General features: G+C 35.9%; 1 protein-coding gene and 1 pseudogene across 2 annotated transcripts in view; both read left to right on the forward strand.

Annotated features, from left to right (window-relative positions):
* The window catches only part of TENM3 (teneurin transmembrane protein 3), a 1,583,118-nt gene that overhangs the window by 1,264,998 nt on the left and 296,880 nt on the right, over positions 1 to 21,240 (forward strand). The gene's annotated exons all lie outside the window — the stretch shown is intronic.
* On the forward strand, positions 5,593 to 6,072 carry LOC100579393 (annotated as a pseudogene). Its single transcript, XR_001116130.2, has one exon. The product of XR_001116130.2 is annotated as a COMM domain-containing protein 6 pseudogene (transcript).

Here is a 21,240-nt window from a genome sequence, read left to right on the forward strand (position 1 = left end):
AGTAGTTGAGAGAATTTCCTTTTTTTTCTGTTAAATACTAGTCTATTTGAAGAGTCGTTTTCTTTTCTTTCTTTCTTTTTTTTTTTTTTAAATATAATCCTCTTATCTATTGCTTGGGGTTAGAAGTTGAGAAATTTCATTTTGCCTAAGTGAATAATTGAGAATTTGTAACCCAGACTCTGAAAAATAATTCAGAGGGAGGCCAAGAGAGTTTCTATAACAAGTTGTAAATGTATTTTTTAAAGAAACAGACTGAAAAACTAATTTCTAAATCAAGCTTTAAATGTAACAATAAACAAGGAGTTAAAGAGAAAGTCCAGATATAAATCTAAAAGTTAAATAGCTTTTCTTTATCTTGAACTTTGTAACAATAAAGAAGACACCTCATTTTCTCTTTTTCTTTACCTTGACTTTTCTGAAATGCTTATGAAATAAGTATAGCTCTTGTTAGTTATCTGTTTTAAACAGACTTTTGTGCTTAAAGATTCATTATTCAGTAGGGTAAATCCTCAACTGTACACTTATGTTGAGATATTTTTAAAAATTATTTTTCTACTTTAAAATATAATTATAGGCTGGGCACGGTGGCTCACACTTGTAATCCCAGCACTTTGGGAGGCCGAAGCAGTCGGATTGCCTGAGCTCAGGCGTTCACGACCGGCCTGAGCAACACGGTGAAACCCCGTCTCTACTAAAATACACAAAATTAGCCAGGCATGGCTGTGTGTACCTGTAGTCCCAGCTACTGGGAAGGCTGAGGCAGGAGAATTGCTTGAGCCCAGGAGGCAAGGGTTTCAGTGAGCCGAGATGGTGCCACTGCACTCCAGCCTGGGCAACAGAGCGAGACTCTGTCTCAAAAATCAGTCAATCAGTCAATCAATCACTCAATACAATACAATTATAATTTACTTCTAACAATAACTTAATGATTTTTTGCTTTATATCAGAATTTAAGAAGTGATATTTTCTGTTACTTTCTTTCATTTCTGGTTATTGTAATGGAAGGCAAAATATGACATGCCAAAGAAGTAAATTTCTCTAGACAGTGCACAACACTGAAGTAAATGCAGATACTGTATCTTAATTGAGTATATTTAAATACAATGTTAATTAAACTTATACTTCAGTTTTTACCTATGAACCTAAAACAAAAGCCACCAATTATACATTGAATTTTATTATAAAAATAATGTAAATTCAGTGATTTTCATTGAGACATACTGAGCTAGAATCACTCATTGAAAAATAGGTTTTGGGGGGTAACTCTTATTTTACTGTAAATACATTTGGCTTAATTACAATAATGCTTTTCAATTTATGGTTCCTTTTCTTTCAAAATAAGGATAAAGTAAACCTAGTTGTTAATATGCTTATATCCATATTGTAGATTTTTTGTATGTTCCTATGAACGTAATACATACATTGATTTTATTTGCCTTTTAATAACATGGGCAGAATGTAATGTGGAAGGTACCACCACTAATTGTGATTTTAAAAAATTACCCTTCAGTCTAATCCTGCAAATATTATTGTGGAATATATCAATATGATTAAATTTTGGCATTGCAGAACAGAATCTTCACTGCACTGTAGGTTAGAATACAAGAAAAATTGAAAATGAGAAAATTTCTTTCTTACCCTTTTGCAATTTTAGTATAATTTTCATTGCTAACCTGTGAAAATGTCTACACATAGGCATTGTCTTGTACATGGCAAGATAGCATTGTCTCTGCCACACCTGCATTATTTGAGATGTATGCATTCATGTCAGTTCTTTTCAGAAACGGTAAGTAGATATTGCACAGGAATATGGTCTATTTTTATGGCCTTCTCCTGTAAGATGCCTTCTTTGTAACATATCACAGTGTACTTAAAAGAGGTCATTAAATTAAAATTAAAAAGATCCAAGGAAGCAGTTACGAGTGTAGACCTTCAATATATGAATTAATTTTGGATTTCAGATTCCTTTTAGATTTGTTTTAGCCCTCTACACGTCATATACTTAAAGTTTTCATTGAAATTAAGACTATTACCCAAATTTTCATATTGCTTTAGGAATATTTACAGGAAAAGAACGTGTTTGTTCTTCAGATATTTTTTTCTTTACGGAGCATATCGCCGCAATTTCATATTCAAGCTTTAAAGCAGAACTCATTAATGCATGTTTCATATGTGTTGCCAAAAATACAAAATTGTTTTCTTGTTCTATCTAGTGATGAGATTTTTAGCTGGATTAACAACATTGTGTTTGTCTCTATGGCACATTATCAACATGTCTCTGCAGCAGAAATAGATGGTTGGAATAAATAGTAGACGTGCACTGGTGTGTGTTTATGTTTATGTAACAGTACCATTTTCCAGAGCTATCATTTAATACCAGCACTTTACGCCATATTGAAGGACAGTTGCAAGCCAATGGCTTGATGCTAGTTTGTAGTCATATAGATAATGTAATGAGCCTGAAGGATCAAGCAACTCAATTTCTCAAATATTAGGGTCATTTGATACCAGTTCTCCTAGATGTGATTTTACCATTGTGTCTAGAAATTAGAAATGAGACTACTATACTAATAACAAGGAGCAGTGTGTGATCCCATATACCTCAACAATGAGGTATGTCTAGAAAGGTATAGCAATATAACAAGGTTGTCAGTATATCCATTAGTATGTCTGTGCATTAGTCTGTTCTCACATTGCTATAAAGAACTACCTGAGACTGGGTCATTTATAAAGAAAAGGGGTTTAATTGGTTCACAGTTCCACAGGCTGTACAGGAAGTATGGCTGGGGAGGCCTCAAGAGACTTACAATCATGGTAGGAGGCAAAGAGGAATGAGGCATGTCTTACATAGCCGGAGCAGGAGGAAGAGAGCGAAGGGAGAAGTGCTACGCATTCTTAACCAGCCAGATCTCACGAGAACTCACTCACTGTCACAAGAACGACAAGGAGGAAGTCCTCCCCCATGAGCCAGTCACCTCCCACTAGGCCTTTCCTCCAACACTCGGGTTTACAATTCTACATGGATTTGTGTGGGGACATGAACCGGAACCACATCAGCCTGTTACTTTCATGAGAGTGGGACTCATGCTCTCTTTTTTTTTTGAGACGGAGTCTCGCTCTGTCGCCCAGGCTGGAGTGCAGTGGCGCGATCTCGGCTCACTGCAAGCTCCGCCTCCCGGGTTCACGCCATTCTCCTGCCTCAGCCTCTCCGAGTAGCTGGGACTACAGGCGCCCGCCACCACGCCCGGCTAATTTTTTTGTATTTTTAGTAGAGACGGGGTTTCACCGTGGTCTCGATTTCCTGACCTCGTGATCCGCCCGCCTCGGCCTCCCAAAGTGCTGGGATTACAAGCGTGAGCCACCGCGCCCGGCCTGGGACTCATGCTTTCTTACTATCAAGTTATTTCTGGCATTTATGACAGTGACTAAACACCCACACAGTAGCAAATCAGTGATGATAGCAGCAAACATCAAGTGCCAGGTACTGTTCTAATTACTCTGCATAGATTAGTGTATTTAATTCTTACACCAGTCCTATAAAATAGGCACTATTTTTACCACCCGTTTTACAAGAAACGAGGTGAAAAAGAGATGAAGTAACTGGCCTGAGGTCATGCAGCTAGTCAGTTGTGGAGCTAGGATTTGAACCCAGGCAGTGTGGCTTAACACTTAAGGCTCCGAATCATTACCATACTTCTCATGTGTACAGAGTGCACCATTACCAGTCAATTTTATAGGCTGTGTTTCCTTGTTTTCCCTTTCACAACTGACGGAACAGTGGTAATACTTTACCTTATTTGTTCCATGTGGTTATTTTTAATACTTGGGGAAAACAAGAGAAAGTTTTAAAAGTTGGTTGATATGAATTGCCCTTTGATTACGATTAATTTTGAATGATCGTGTGCCTACCTATGAGAAATGTTTGTTAAAATTTTGTATGTCAGGAATATTAATCTTAAATAAATTAATGATAAAAGCTGTCGTGTTATTTCTGAACTGGAGTACCCATTTTAAAATGTGTTAAAAGTTATGCAAATTGGTCCTTCTTAGAGTTACTGATAATTGTGTGATTTACTGTTAATGATCATGAAAGCTACTTGAGTTGATACTATATCTGAATTAATTTATTTATCGAATTACAAGATGAAATTAACTTGTTAAAAAATCCAGTACAGTGGATAATGCAAATATTATCATTTAATATACAGTAATAAATTAATAGTTATCTAATGGCCACAGATACTGCATGTTTTAAGCCATGTTAGACATTTTATAATGTTTCATTTTAACTTAGAAAGATATATAGTACCTTTATTATAAATCTGTTTTTCATAGTTTTCTCTATTAATAATTCAAAAACTTTCAAGAAGACATTTTATCTTATACCTCCTATAAATAAAGGTATACCATGTTCCTTGCAGGCACTGAAAAAATTGTGGTATGGTATATAAATCAGTATTTTCTGGTTAATGGATGTGCACATGGCTTTCACAGCCCTGTCCACATTTATATTTTTAGGAGTGACATAAGTGTACATATAACATTTTCCGCTTCATTGCAAATGCAATATCAGCAAAACTGCTGATATTGGAGTTGTAAGAGTATTAACTTGTTAATTTTAAAAGAGTGATAGAGATCCCTTTGTGTAATGGCAACTTTTTATGGAAATGAACATTTCAGATGACTTCACAAATAATTTTTTTCAGACTCCAAAACAAAAGATACTATATATAAATTTATCATCCTCGTCCAGTAACATGCAATTATACCCAATTTCAATCCTGACCAAGCAATCAATAAATTTAACCAAGTAACTGTAAATACATTTGTCTCACATAGTGTATGTGGCACATATATACATACATACAGTACGTATATAAATACGTACTGGAGTCTCACTAAATTTTTCAATATTTGATACTTTGCTTTAGAGGTAAATAGTGAACATAGAAGCAAAAAAGTGTGATGGAGTTTAATATGACTTATCTTTGTGGGTTTCTGGAATTTGGTATTTTAAACTAAAATCTGAAAAACCAGTATTTCGGTAATATTTTATTGAGCAAATGCTGGTGTTAGGTGTACTGTGTGAGCCGTTGGAATCCAATGCTGAGAAAGACAGCATCCCTGTTCTCAAGGTGTTTATAGTCGATTCTGAAATGCAGTCAAGTAAACAGGAGATTATAGAGTATGACACTGGTTAATACAGTTTTATGTATAGGATTCAGTGGTAGCACAGAAGATGGGCAGCTAGCCCGCCTTAGGGATTCTATAGAGACTTACTGGAGGAAATCACATTTAAGCTGATACCTGAGCAATGAAGAGAAGTAAAGCTGGGCTGGGGACATGTGTGCTGTTGGTTTTGCAGAGCAGGTAGCATGACCACAGCTGGAGCCGGAAGACAGTGTGGGGGAGCTGCACATAGATTAAAACCATCAGAGTGCAGGTGTGGAAGGGTAACCATAAAGACGGAAACCAAACTGAGATATTTGGACTTTATCTGGAAGTTGATGGAAAGCCCCTGGAAGATTTTTAAGCATCCAGGCTTTTAAAAACCCTTTTAAATAAACTTTTAAAAAAATTTAAAAAGGGCTGGTCGGGGGGCGTTCTCTCGAGTACTGGGCGCGAGTCCCAGACGCTGTCCATGGAGGAGTCCAGCGAGCCGCCGCTGGATGCTAAGTCCGAGGTCACCAACCAGCTTGTAGATTTTCAGTGGAAACTGGGTATGGCTGTGAGCTCAGACACTTGCAGATCTTTTAAGTATCCTTATGTTGCAGTGATGCTAAAAGTGGCAGATCATTCAGGCCAAGTAAAGACCAAGTGCTTTGAAATGACGATTCCACAGTTTCACAATTTCTACAGACAGTTCAAGGAAATTGCTGCAGTTATTGAAACGGTGTGAAGACGGATTCTTTGGTTGATAAATTACTATCATTCTAAAGTCATGGACTTCACTTTCTGCAACAAAACCAAATAAGGATAGAACATTTATTGAATGGAAAATGCACTTTTGTTTTTCCATTTTTTTAAATAATAAAAATCAGACAAACAGGAAAAAAAAAATTTAAAAAGAAAAAGTTTCTACTTTGTTACCTTTCATTCTTAAGTATTTTAATTGTGTGTGTGTGGGGGGGTGGGTGGGTGGTCATCCCTATGGGAAATATTAGCTACTATAATAAACTTTAAAATATAGGGGAACAAGGACCTATATTAACTGGCTGGACAGCCACATCCCAGAGACACCTCCTTTGTAGGAATGGGGAGCATGATTTTATTAATAGTTCATAGCTGCCAATCACTGATACAACTAGTTACCTAAAATAGTCGATGCTATTCTTATATAATAAACACTTACTTGCAAAAATCACTAAGCGGATCAAAGCAAATCAACAAAAATCTTGGTAATAGAAATTTTATGTCAGGTCCAGGATCACAAAAGCCACAGAAAAATGCAGAGCTAGAACCCCCACATGCTGCACTTTTATTGCTGGAGAGCCCAAAGAGTCTCCACCGGGCCTGTGTCTTACCTTCTCAGACAAGGGCATGAGGGTGATCCAGTTGTGTTCCAGACTTGTCTTACTCTAAAGGGCTAAGCTTAATGTAGATAACCCTCAATACACCCTGCCTTGGCCTTAAGGAAACTGAAATTTCTAAAATGGTTTTATGATAAATCTAGTCCCTTGGGGGTCTTCCAGATGATGTTAGTTATTTTAGCTAGAAAGAGATCCAGTTCCTGGCAAAAGAAACGGAACAAAACATTGTATTACATGACGAGACCCCGTTTTCTCTTTTCTCTTCCTCTGTGTGAGTCATCTAGTTCCACATCTCACTTGGTATCATAACTTTGTTCTGAATGTCAGCAGTGTTAAAGGAGCTCCACAGCAGACACTTCCTTTAACTCGCTAATTCTTGCACCTGGTTTCTAGAATTCGGTGAGTCACTGGAGTATGGGATACAATGTGGAAGAGAAACAGCCATAGCTAGCCCTTTTTATGACTGCTGCAAACTAGTGTTGTAATATAGTTTCATGTTCCTCTTATCTGATACCAAAGTTACCTGTGTGGAAAGCCCGGGATGAAATGTGAAACTGGTGATTATTATGGTTACTATTATTTTGTGTACTTGTCTCTTTATCATTGAATTACTATAGATAACAGATTAACTGTATTTAACTGTCACATATCAAGGTTGTATAGATTACAAATTAAAATTTTTGAAAAAGAATAATATAGAGTAATTTCATTTTCTTAATGCAAAATAATGTACATTTGGTAAGGGCAGTAGAATTAATAAACCCGGTTCTGGTTTCATTATTTGGAACCTTGGTGTATTAAGTATACCACTGAAAATAATTCGGATGGGCCAGTGCAGTTTAGGTCTTTAGTCTAACACTCGCCCAACTGAGCTATTTAGGCTACTCTGGCCAGTGCAGTTTAATAAGTGCCCTTTTAATGCTAAGCATACTGGCTAGATGTTCATATTTTACAAAATGTAAAATAGGATTTTTCTCTACCCTCAAGGAGTTGATGCAGGTAACATAATCACATGATAGATGCTTGCGATATCTTTAAAATGAGACCTAAATAAAATTTAAGGGATTCATTCAAACATTTATTCTCAGGCCCAGTGGGTGAACATAGTACGTATCTCATAAATATTTATTAAATGCAGTGAAGCAGTTTTTGTAGTGCAAACAGAGCTTTTAAATGGTTGGGCAAATTATAACAGGAATTCTAGAATATGGTGGGTTAAAATAGGAAGTTATGTATGGCAATAATGAGTTTTAAGCCAGGTTTGCAAGAAGTAGAGATAAACATTTGTACAGATGATGAGGAAGTGAGTGTATTTTGGATAAGATGGCAAAAGCAAGGACATAAAAATAATGATTAATTGCTTCCAGGTGATGAGAAACAGCTCTGAAACACAAGTGGATAATGATGGGCAAGACTGTTGACAAGCACAAAGGAATAGGATCTGCCACTTGAAGGGGGTCATTGTTGAAACAGTTTGGTTTGAGAGACCAGAATCAGTGAGGCAGGAAAGGAGTCTAGGCTTGAAGCAATTAGCATAGTGGCTGTCCAAATCGAAAGAGGGTTCTAAAAAATACATACCAGCAGAAAAAAACAGAGTATCATGATTTGGTGATGTATTTAATTTCCAAGAAGGAGTTCTTTTAGATGGTGTCACTGAAGAGGGGGAGATGAGTGACTAAATATAGCAGGAAATAAAGAGCTTTGAAATTAAGACTTGGTAAGTTATCTGTATAATTTTATTCTGCGTACAAATAGAGATATTAAACATAGTGCTGGAGAGCATGACCAAACCTGGGAATGTCAATTTCATTTCGTTCTTTTACTTGTATCTTGTATAGAAAGCCATATGAGGAGTCAAGCCAAGAAAACAAAGGAAGAAAATCATCAGTTCAAGGGGAAGTAAGACACTGGTAGTTAATGAATACCACGGAAAGAAGTCAGAGACAGGACAACTGAAAGCCTAATGTCATCAGATACTATAGAAACAATTTCAAGAGGAAGGTTTTCATTTTAGTTGAGGGATCTAGAATGAAGACTATATAAAATTATGTAATAGGTAATGTAATTTACGTGTGTTTATGAAACCGGAATGCATTAGTAATTTAAAAGTTCTAGAAGAATGCTAGGACAGAAGCCAGTGGGGGTGGGAAGCGGAGGTAGCAAGAGGTGAGGAACTGAAGGACCTGGGCCTAGCAGTCATTTGTAGTTGCTGAAAAAAATGATTCATTTTCACTCTTAAATGAGTAATTACATAATGTTATCCAAGACTTAAAAGATGACTTTGTACTCTTCATTTTTAAATGATTTTATTACTTTTTTGAAAACTGAGTATACATGCTTTTCTGGACATAAGATATTTGGCAGTCTTGACAGGTTTTTATTTGTGCAGTGGAAAGAATTTGATCGTTAGGGGAGACTCTTAAGTTGTTAAGTAAACATATTCACTTTTGGAGCCAGAATTTTATTTTGAAAGCATGAAGCCTTATGAGAAATAGTACATTTTATAATGTGCTCTAATAGAGGGAAAATGTGTCCTCTCAAAATAATTGAATTTCTTCTCTAATTTTTTATGTATATGTGATCTCTAAAGCTACAGTTTTGTAATTATTTTTACCAGACAAATATTACTCTGACCTAAAATGATTTACAGTAGAAATTTCCAAACCAGTTTAGTATCTTTTTAGGATCAGTGAAATAACCTTTGGTTATTTTAGTAGTAAATTAAATATTCAGGGTTTGTGTGGATTTATAGGATGGGGGTAAACATGCCAAGTCACATAGTGGGCATGTATAAAATATTTAGACTTTAATAGAAAGAAAAACCAACCCATATTGAGTTATAAAAACACCATACTGTTGAAATGATTGATGGTTTTCTCATCACATATAACAGACTAACATAATTTCATGAAACCTTTGCTTACCGCTTACAAATTATCCAAAATTCTTTTGCAGTAAAGCTAACAGTATGTGCTCCCTAAGCAAAACATTGCCTATTTCTTTTCTTTTCTCCTCTTCCTTCCTTCCTTACTCCTTCTCTTCCCCTCTGCTCCTCTCGCCCTGTTCCTTCCCTCCCTCCCTTCCTTTCTTCTTCCCTCCTTCCCTTTCTTCCCTTCCTCCCTTCCTCTCTCTTTCTCTCCTCCTCTCTCCCCCTCCTGGGATGTTGCCTTAATAGAAATAACAGTCTAATAGAGAAACTCAAAACATGTAAAAAATATTATACAAGGTAGAAAATGATAAGATGTATAAGAGGAGTAAAGACAAAATTCTGTTGGAGAAAGAAACTCTCAGCTGGGAAGATTAGGAAGGACTTTAGTAGAGACACATTTCAAAGGTGTGAATGTCTTAATTCTCACTATATTCCTCTAGAAACTCATGACCACCATTCGGACAATGTAGTATTATAAATTGTGAATAGCTGGGGGCTGTATCTTTGTAATGATGATGTTGTTACGTAAAATACTTGGCCTTTTGAATAACCGTAGATATTCAAGTATTTCAGTAATAAATAAGAGTGTTTCTCAAAGATGAGCTATAGCTTTGTTTTTGTCATGTTTAACTAGCCGTGATAACCAGCTGAGACTGACAGGAGTTACTTAGGTTATCCTGTGATCAATTTTTGGATGTGTAATCATATGAGGTAATTGGTACTATCTTTAAAATTCTGCCCTTTTTTGCCTTGATGAGGGACAGTGCTGGGTGACAGTATCCTCAGTGCTCTCCTCTGCTGGGCCTTGTGAGTCAAGGGCTCACCAAACAATAAATCATATTGTAGTGGGTGCATACAGATGTCAGATTGCAGGGGGAAAAATGGTTATAATTTTTGACTTCATGGAAAAGTGAATGGGATGGAGTGCTCAAAGTGTTGTATGATGTAAAATACCCCATTATCTATGTTAGTTATGCCAAAAATTGCATGAAAAATACATTTAAAGTGACGCTGTGAATGACAGAGTTTCTGAGATGGTCCCTTTGGGTACATGTGGTACAAAATGAAGGGACTTGGCAACCTTGGTGGTATCTTAGGCATCGTATTAAGCTTAAACTTGCTAACTCTTGGCCTGGGGAGCACCAGCTCACACTGGATGCTGAGCTGCACACCTGTCATTTCATGACCTCTCCCAGCCGCTGCAGTTCTGCTTCATGCCTGCTTGTGTTTTTGTTACCTTGCCTCTTGCCTTCCCAGGATAGGGCACATAGTAAAGGAACATTTTTGAGAATAAAAAGGTAATTTAACCTACACAGATGTACATAGTACTTCATATCTACTATTTCAGAACACTGTAGCAAATCAAGAACTTTAAATTATTTTCCTGAACTCAGTTTTGAGGCTAGTCAGCTTGCTCTTGGTTTTTAAATACTGTTTTGCAAACAAAAATGTATAATGAGGTTTTTCTCTGAATACAGTGTGGTCAGTACTTTTTAATTAATAAAGTAAACGTTAAGGCAAAAAACTACCTCCAAAAAACCATTAACAGACAAATATTTTATGTAAACCTTAGGAGATGTTTATTAATTGTGGTTCGGTTTGGGGCACATAGGATGTTTGTCAGGTTAGTGAATAAATTTCCCTATATGTATGTCACTGAATATTGTTAAACAATACTCTACCTGCTTAATTCCATTACTTTAAAAATTGCAGTGAAATTTATGTGTGTGTGTGTGTGTGTGTGTGTCTTCTGTGGAAAAGTTATTACAATTTACGATCAAACTCAGTAGCCATAAATGTTTTTGATTAATTTATATAAACATGATACTGTGGTAGTTGTGGTATGTAGAATATTTATATTTATATCTTTGTCAGTATATTTCATTAATGTGCAAATGGTAGTGGCAGATAGTGTTTTCAAATTTGTTGAAGGATTGCATTGAAATTTGTGAAACATGGTAGTGAAAATTGTATTTTTTTCAGTCTTGTCTTTTAAAGGTGAATTATATTCAGTTGATTATAAGAAGTCCCAAGGAAATACTTTTTACTAGCTTTAAACTGTTCACCATAGATGTTAATGTGGGACACCTACAGAATCCACTTTTGACATGGGGCAGGTTGCAATAGTATTGCATTACACTGTCAGCAGGTACTGCCATGGACATTGGTGTAAAGTAAGAAGGAAGGGATTGGGATGCAGAACAGTAATTGGAAAGAGAGAAATAAATCCTTCTCTTTCAGTTGCTTCACTGATTCCCAATGTTCCAGGTAAAGTGCACCTGCTGAGTGCCTGAGAACAGGTACATGCTAGCATTCCATTAATTTCAGAGGAATGGCAGTGGACTCCATCTACCCAGCAGGTGTGCTGAGCTGAAGGAAGAAGATGGATGGGGACAGAGTATAGAAAAGAAAGGAGGTAGCCCAGATGGGGTGGTTTTCAAAATAAGAGACAATAAGGCTAGGCTCTCTCTTTATAAGCTTGAATTTATCCTCCTCTAATTCCTAGTGGCACTATACATTTTAATAGTATTTGAAGCCACATTAGAATTATGACAGCATATGTTAAAATTGCGCAAGTGGTTCAGTAATATAAGCTAACATTTCCTGAAATGATTTAAAAATCTGGCAGACTGCAAAGTTATCCTGATAAGGAACTTGGTTTTGATTACGGTAATGAGATATACGGGATGGTGTCAGAAACTGTCTTCCAGTTGACACAATAATCCATAATTTATAGATTGGCTTAAAAATTAAAAGACATAGTCAATTATAACTAATTATGATGCTACATTTGCTCGAGAAGTTACTATATCCTTTGGGATAAAGGAAGTAATATTCATGTCAGTCAGGAATCTTTAGCTACAGTTTCCTGGTTCTATCTTAAGAATTTTTCAGTTTCGTTTCATGAGAATCCTAAGCCACTGAAAGCCTGAAACCCTGTTATTTTTAGAAATACTGTAGTAGCTTCTGTGTATCACTGCACATTTGTTCCTATTCTGAACTTCTTATCTGTGCCAAATCTTCAGAGAGGTTACTGGAAGTTTTGCTCGATGACTGCTGAATCAGTCAGAAGTGAATTTTAAATTATGCTGGAGAAAATAACAATAAACTGAGTTACAGCATCAAGATATCATTGTTATTTCTGTTGATACTGGTTTCATCACTTGATAGGATTTAAATACCGAGACTATTGCATATTTACTAAAGTTTTATTTCATCATGTCAGCTTTTTTTTTTTTTTTTTTTTACAGTCAAAAGCCAAATTGTCAGCAAAGGATATTACAAGGATAGGTATTTTTAGCATCTTTTCAAGAAGTGAAAGGAAGGAGTGGTTTATATTTTTCTGTAATTTTATGTTGTAAGACGTGACAATTTTCCTTAAGAAGGACAATTAGTTCTTAGAGGGAAAGAAAAATGCATTCTTATATAAACTTTCTAGAAAATTTAATGACTTGATAAATTGCTAGCTACATATCAACTTCCTACTCTTGGGGCCTTCTTTTCTGTCATCAAGCAGTTTCTAAGTGTATTTGAAGCATATGTGTTGCACGTGTGGAGTAGGCCACAGCACATATATGTAGCATGGGCTTCTTCCAGAAAAAAAAACATTCTGAGAGTACCATTGAGGGAATATGTATTCAAAGGAGACAAGCTACAATAAACTAGTTGCTTAAGTAATATTATAAATTGTTATCCTTTTTAGATATTTAGGATTTCATTTTGTTGGAAAGCTTTCAAAGGGTGACCCAGTACGTGTGCCAATGACAAAAGCTCCTTGGAACAATTCAGAGCATGCTTTATGCCTTATGAAATGGGATTGTAAAAATCCTCTCAAAAATGACATCCAAAATAGCATTAAAACACAATTTCCTTTGATAAGACTTTATGGCACTCATATGAAAAGTGATACCACTTTGAGTGAGACTGTGTCAGCATTATGTGATGTTGTGTTGCTCATAGCTGACACTAATCCATTAAGGGTGTGGGGGTCATTTATTTTTCTCATGAAGTCATTAAATACAGTTATTGATTTCTGTTCAGTTAGATTGTACCTTCGTTTAATGATCGTTATATACATTAATGCTAAGACTTGATTTCATGCACTTTAAACAAATAGATATTATATTTGGAGTTTAAAATAAAGTTAATGACAATTATTAAAAAGAAATTGTCATTGATTCAGTAACCCAAGATCATGTTGACCTAGAATTGTAAAAAATAATAGTGGTTTTTAAACATTTATAACCATTCATCTTCAGCGTATTATTTGCTAAATAGAACAGATGACTTTTATTTCTTAATAAAGTAAAATTAATGAAACTAGTATGCAGGTCTATGTACTATTCCCCTCTTACTGCTACTGTTTTGATAGCTAGTTGTATTATTTTCTGCTGATTCCCAGGTGGGTTTCTTGCATTTTCCAATTTCCTATTTTTTGCCATGTAAATGAAAACAGAGTAAATACCTAACCAAATTCCTTTTTCTTGAGTGTGTTAAGCAAGAAACTGGGAAAGGAAAATGAAAAGAAATCAGTGTATGATATTCTGTTCTGGAAACATAGATGAATATGACTAGTGACCAGATGTGTTTTGGTATTGACAGTAGTCCCTCCTGATCACTTTTGGCAGTTTCAGTTACCCATGGTAAACCATGGTTTGAAAATAAAGTGCATACAGTACAGTGAGATACTTTGTGAGAGAGAGACCACATTCACATAACTTTTGTTAGGTATACTGTTATAATTGTTCTATTTTATTATTGGTTATTGTTGTTCATCTCTTACTGCCTAATTTATAAATCACACCTTTCCTAGGTGTATGTAAGGACAAAGCAAGTATATATAGGGTTCAGTTTCAGGTATCCACTGGGGGTCTTGGAAGCTGTTTCCTGCGAATAAGGGGGGACTCATGTAATCTGTTTTATATTAAATTGCTCGTTTAATTGGAATCATGCAGAATTGATATTTCTGTACATTCCCTTGAAATAATTTTGTCAAAAGAAACCGCGGTATAAAGAATTCTGTAATTTCAGATTTCTGTCATTTATTAAGACCAGTAATTTTTTCCCTGATTGAATATATTTGTGTTTTACTTGAAGGTATGCCTTAATAGTACCAGGAACTTTTAAACTTTCATAGTTTGGCAATGTTTTAAATCATTTCATTTACCTGTCCTTTTGGAATTTGATGCAGAAATTATTGGTTTATGCAATAGTGAGATGACGTTTATTAGATCGCCTTTCACATGGGAAATACTATTGGAGGTCTTTAGCCTCTAGTTCAGTAGCACCAAGTGGTACCAACTTCATTACAGCAGCATCTTTGGAGATGTTGTATGCTCAGCACTTTTTCATAGGCATCTTGCCTGGCTCGTTGAAGGAAACCTGAGCAAGGCTGTGATATTAATGAATTATGACAAGCCTTTTGCCTGTCAAGCAGAGGTTCCCGCCTTCCTCCTTTAAGACAAAAACTTAATGGAAGATGCTCAGATGGGCGAGCCCTCTGATGATACCCCTAAAGTGCTCATCTCTTTCTGATGTGAATATTCAGAGAGCCGTGAAGCTGCAAGTGGCAGCATTTAATATTGTCTTTCTCATAATGCCTGAATAATTTTCCAGAGACCGATCGCTGCAGCTGCTGTGAACATGGTTATTTGTTTATTTTTCACCTTGGTCCTGGTGGAATGCTGACCTAGCCAATCTTCAGGACTCACAGGGGAAATGGTTTCAGATTCATAGCTCTCATCTTTTCTTTCAAATAAACACAAAACTGAACCTTGTGACCAGCCACTTGAATAACAGAAAAATAAGAGGGACTGGTTCTTTAGTTTCCTTTAAAAGTGAAAAAAAAAAAAAATGACTGTATGAATGAAGAATTTATTTGGTGAAAAATGGAAGACTCTCTTGCCTATTTTTAATGCATATTTGTGAGAGGAAAGGAGAAAGCATAGGCTGTCGTGGTGAGTTATAGAATGTTTTCAAGATTTCCCCCCGGTAGTGCTGCTCATTATGTTAAACAGTCTAGCTTTTAAGCTACTGTAGTTTTCATTTTATGTGTATTGGCCTTCATTTGCTGAAATGCTTCAAGTTCACAGTACTAAAGTCATTTTGAAAACGGGATGTAATTACAAAGGTATCTTATGCTTACCAACAGCTTTTTTGGATCAATTTAATTATCATTACTTGTGGATACTGTAAATTGAATATCCCTTCCCTAATTACATTAAACTCAGGGGTTAGCTGCTTAAACATCTAAATGAGAAAAGTTCATCCTTTGCTATAAATAGGAGAATTGTTCTCTTATTTAGACTGACCTTAGAAGCTAAGCATTTTACATGATATTGTCAGGTGAGCATTATAAAGACAGCCTGTAATGAGATCTGTAATGAGGAACTAAGGTATAATAGCCCTTTGAAAAGTTAATTTATTCAGCATTTTCTTATTGCGTGATAGAATTAAAGTTTGTGTATATGTCCCGACCCTTTTTAAAGGGGACAGTCTCACTGTTCTTGGTTTACCCATATTCTGCCAGTAGTTTGGGGTGGTTTAATATTACTATTCCACCTTAATGGAAGACACCGTTAAAGTCGTGAATTCGTCTTGCCCTTTTAAACAGAGCTAATTTATTTAGGGACTAGGAATGTTATTTTCCCTACCTTCTCCTCCCTTCCTTTTACAGAAATGATATATCAGAATTTATTCAAACCACTTTAAGCATACATTTTCCTGAGAGGAAAAAAAAATGCCTTTAGACATCAATAAACAGGAATGGCATTTCCCTGTTGTGGAAAATCAGCCTTTAATTAGTTGATGTGTGTGTCTTGGGTTAGTATTTGTTGTCTGTTCAGCTCAAGTGATTTTTGTGCTTTATAAGAAAACAGAGATTGTTCTGGTGAGAGATTTGATTGATTTCTGCTTGTTATAGTCATTGTAAATTTTAGTGCCATGCATAGCTACTTGCTTTTATTTACTTTGTTTTCTTTGTCATTTGTAGCTTCATTAAAAATCTGTCTTACCTGTTCACAGTTGAAACTTTTAAAAATGTAAGCGTAACTACTTATTTCCACAGAACAGCTCCTGCTGAGTGTGCTTTACGATTTATCATAAAAACCTGTAAGGACAAATTGAGGCTGGATGTGCTAGGAAATGAAGCCGTCCCAGGGATCACTAGAAGAGATTTCTATTATGCAAAAGAAGTAGCTAAAATGATTGATTTTGAGACTTGAGTCAAAACACACCCTGAATGTTTTCTGGATTTTCTAATGAGACATATTGTAGAATACACCAGAATAACAAGAAAAATGTAGACTTAGTAGCATAAATAATTAACAAGTGGTTTTGGGCTCTGGGGTTTCCAAAGCAATTCCATGTTATACTAAGTATACTGGGAGCCATCCACTTACAGCTTTTTTTGTTTGTTTGTTTGTTTTGTTTTTGAGACAGTGTCTTGCTCTGTCGCCAGGCTGGAGTGCAGTGGCATGATCTCAGCTCACTGCAACCTCCGCCTCCCGGGTTCAAGCGATTCTCCTGCCTCAGCCTCCCAAGTAGCTGGGACTACAGGCACGTGCCACCATGCCCTGCCAATTTTTTGTATTTTAGTAGACGGGGTTTCACCATGTTGGCCAAGACGGCCTCGATCTCCTGACCTCGTGATCTGCCTGCCTCGGCCTCCAAAAGTGCTGGGATTACAGGCATGAGCCATGGCGCCCGGCCCCACTTACAGCTTTTAAAAATATTTTCAACCATGCTAAGTTCCAGAAATTTACTTTTAGTGTGTTATACTAAATGACAAAACAACAATTCTAGAAAACTTGAATTTAAGTATAGTATGTCTTTTAATATCTTTTAAAACTAGTTTTTAAAAAATATGGAACATTTTACACATCACTTTAGTGGTTAAAGTTATGAAATTGAATGTTCATACAAGTGGCAGGTTTCCTCATCAATTCAAATAGGCAGTGAGCTTTGGAACTACATTTCTAATGTTAGAGGACTAATCATAGGCAACCTAGCTTTTTAAAAACAGGCAACAATTTGATGCTTCTGATACAATTAGATATAGTTACCAATCATATCAGTCCATTAGCTGTCAAGTTTTATTCTTCTTCATAAAAAGCAATCAGAGGTAGACATTTAAACATAGATTATGTAGACACATGTGATGCATATATATATGTAGCATATACCCCATCTCTACTAAAAATACATATATATATATATATATATATATATATATATATATATCTCAACCTAGATGTATATAGATTAGATAGGAATTTCACAGAGCCTTGCACATGTAACTCCTCCAGAAAATGAGTCTTGGTAAGAATACTTAGATATCAGTTGTTGAGTAATGAAAACTCAGGATCATGGAAAGTAAGAATTGTTAGAAGGTGATTTGGGGCATCAGTGCATATGATGCTTTTCCTATTCAAAATTAAGTAGAGAAAGCATTTTTGTGGGAGATGGAGAGTGGTTGTCTTCATTAGCGTATGATGCCTCATAGTTACAAGAGTTGAGGTTCTCAGTCCAGGGTTTGTGGGACCAAAATATATCTAAGACATACGCTTCTTGGAAGGAAGGCTGACTCGTAATTTCTTTAACACCTAGTGAAACACCCAGATGTAAGTGTTTTGATGTTGGTAATGATAATTGACACACACTAAATTTAGCTCAGAAATTAAGGCCTATTAGGAAAACTGCGCTTCATCACTCATCTCACCTCTTGAGAAATTTGTGTACATTGTGGAATATTTATGCTGTTCTCCATGTTCAGTTAATAGTGTCACGACCCATTCCCATCACTCTAATTAGGTTTCACCGAGATGGTACCCAGTTGGGCAGTTTTGTGAACACTTTTCTTCCATTAGCTTTTTCAGTGGCTTCTTATGTACCCTCAGATGCTATTAAAATTTTTCTCAGGATCTTGGCCGGGCGCGGTGTCTCACGCCTGTAATCCCAGCACTTTGTGAGGCCGAGGCGGGCAGATCACCTGAGGTCAGGAGTTTGAGACCAGCCTGGCAAACATGGTGAAACTCCGTCTCTACTAAAAATACAAAAAATGAGCCGGGCGTGGTGGCGCGTGCCTGTAATCCCAGCTACTCCAGGGGCTGAGGCAGGAGAGTTGCTTGAACCCTGGAGGCGGAGGTTGCAGTGAGTTGAGATTGTGCCATTGCACTCCATCTTGGGCAACAAGAGTGAAACTCCATCTAAAAAAAGAACAAAAATTCTCAGCATCTTATTAAGAGTCAGTTTTTAAAAACTTCTAGACTTCAGTGCACAGGATGGTTTATAAAGCAGCATTTGTGAAAAGTTTGCCATCAGGCAAGTTTCTTCAGAGATCTCAGGAGTCTTAAGTTATATCAAGTATTTGCCAAAACTTAGAAGTGCTCAGTAGTATAATTCTGGTAGAAGCCTGAAAATAAAGGCATAGAGTTTTTACTTTGCACAGTTTGTGATCATTCAATGTACTTAAACAGTGATAGGACTGTGAAATGATTTGATTTGGTAATAACATTTCCTCTGGTAAGGAAGAAGTGAATGAGGTTATCTAAACCAGGGTAATCTGAACAATGTCACTAAAATTGGAGGTTAAAGAACTCAATATTTAGGGTAATAAAAAAGAGGATAAATTACAGCCTCAATTGCAAAAGATACCTGGACATGTAATTTTTACAATTACCCTCTGAAGTGTTGGTCCCACTTTTCAGATGGCATAGCTTAGTCTCACAGGAGTTCCAACAAAGGACTTTCCCAACAACGCAGAACTGAGAAGGAGACTGTCTGGTATTTGAACCCAGGTTTATGTCATTGCAAAGGCTTTCAGTGAAAAGCTGCCTACCCTACTCTATTAGAGCTCATGGGTTTGGCTGTCAGTATAAGGACAAAGAAGAAATATTGAGAAAGAGAAACCCTTCCCCTCCTGCCTCTTTTCCTGTTCCCTTTTTGTGAGTCCTTTTCATCACAGCCTACCACCAGATTATTTCACATCATCTTCATTACATGTCCTAAACTCACAGCAAATAAGTAGTATAAGTAAAAAAGTATGTTTGCAGTGCAAATGCATCTTCACTAAAACTTCTTAAGTGCCTATTAAAAAGTTCTAGAACTTTCATTGCTCACAGCACCTAAGAACTAAAAGAAATAGACAACTGATGACAGAATATGCAGTTTAATAGCATTTTCTAACGAACTGAAAATTGAATAAACCCAACCACAAGCCAGATTCCCAACTACTAAAATCTCCACTACCCTTCTCCCAAAATATATTTTTTCTTTATAACATTTACAGACTATAATAATGCTGTATACATAAACATTGAATAGTAAATGTCATCATAAAGTATGTATGTGATTTTAAAGGGAAATGTACAAAAGCTTTTTCCATCATGTACCTCCTGAATTAGCAATAGGGCCAAAATCCAAACGAGTGAGAAGTAATTGTTTAAATAAGACACTTATACGACTTCTGGTTTATATAACCATCAAAATACTGCTTCTAAGTGTCAGAAGTTGTTCTGCTGTGTGTCTGAAGCATGGGATCCTGGAAGCAAGTACTCAAGTAGCTGAGGTATAATGGGCCCAAGTAAATTTTGGGGATTGATCAATGAATTAATTGAGAAATACTGAGAAAATACACGATAACTTTAGAAAGAAGAGCTTTAAAAAGAAGCTTTAGAAAGAGACAAGTAAATGAATTCATGGTAAGTGTGAGAGAGGGTCAATATTCTTAATATATAAAGAGCTCTTACAGATCAGTAAATTTAAAAAGGCACAGTAGAAAAATGAAGAATTTGTAAGGGACATGGATAGCTAACAACAATGAGAAAAATGGTCAGCATTATTAATGATTAATGAAATTGAAGAGCAGTGAGATATATTTCATTTTTCACATTGCCAAAGATTTTAAAAGATTGCTAACATCACTGTCATATGCTTCTGATGGGATTATTTACTGGTGAATGCTTTAAGCACAATTTAGCAGTATATGTTTAAAATTTTTTAAAGCAAGAATATATCATCTGATTTAGGAATTTATATTTGAAATTCAGGAATTTATTCTAAGTAAATAATTAGAAAAATGTGTACACAAACATATTGTAAGAGAGACAAATGTGAGGGGAGGGAAATGCATGCAGGCAAACACATGAGAACATTTATCAGCATTGTTTGTAATTGCCAAAAAAGAAAATCTCAATGGCCACCAGGATAGAGGATTGATTAAATAAAGTACACGGTTTCACATGATAATCTTAGAAAGTTCTGATAGAGATTTATATGATCTCTAATAATTATTAAGATAATTTAGGATATATTAAGTAGAAAAATTGGTTACAGAAGATGTTTTTATTTAATATATACTCTGCATATTTGAGTGGGAAAAGCATAACCTAGTATTTCAGGGTGGAGAGAGTTGGAGAGATTTCCTTTATTTCTTTATTTAGTCTTGATTTCCTTGACTCTTCTGACTTTTCTAGAATAGTGAGCATGTATTATGTATGTACAAAGTGAGGAGAAAGCACACAGCGTTGGTCATCGAATGATCTAATCCATTCTTAAAATTCTAGAAAAAGTTATATCAAACAAATACTTGTCTTGCTTGGGTAGTAAGAGCCAAATAAATACAGGTATCTTTAGTTCAACAGCGGCACCTTCTGTGTTTAGTAGAGTGTTTGATTAGCACAGTCATCCTGATAACATGAAATCAATCTATAAACAGGCAATGAAAAATATAAAATGAAGAGAGAAAAATTTAGAGTTCAAAAGTGCTTTTGAGGTTAAAAA

This window comes from Nomascus leucogenys, chromosome 7b (assembly GCF_006542625.1).
Source record: "Nomascus leucogenys isolate Asia chromosome 7b, Asia_NLE_v1, whole genome shotgun sequence".
NCBI classification, from domain to species: domain Eukaryota; kingdom Metazoa; phylum Chordata; class Mammalia; order Primates; family Hylobatidae; genus Nomascus; species Nomascus leucogenys.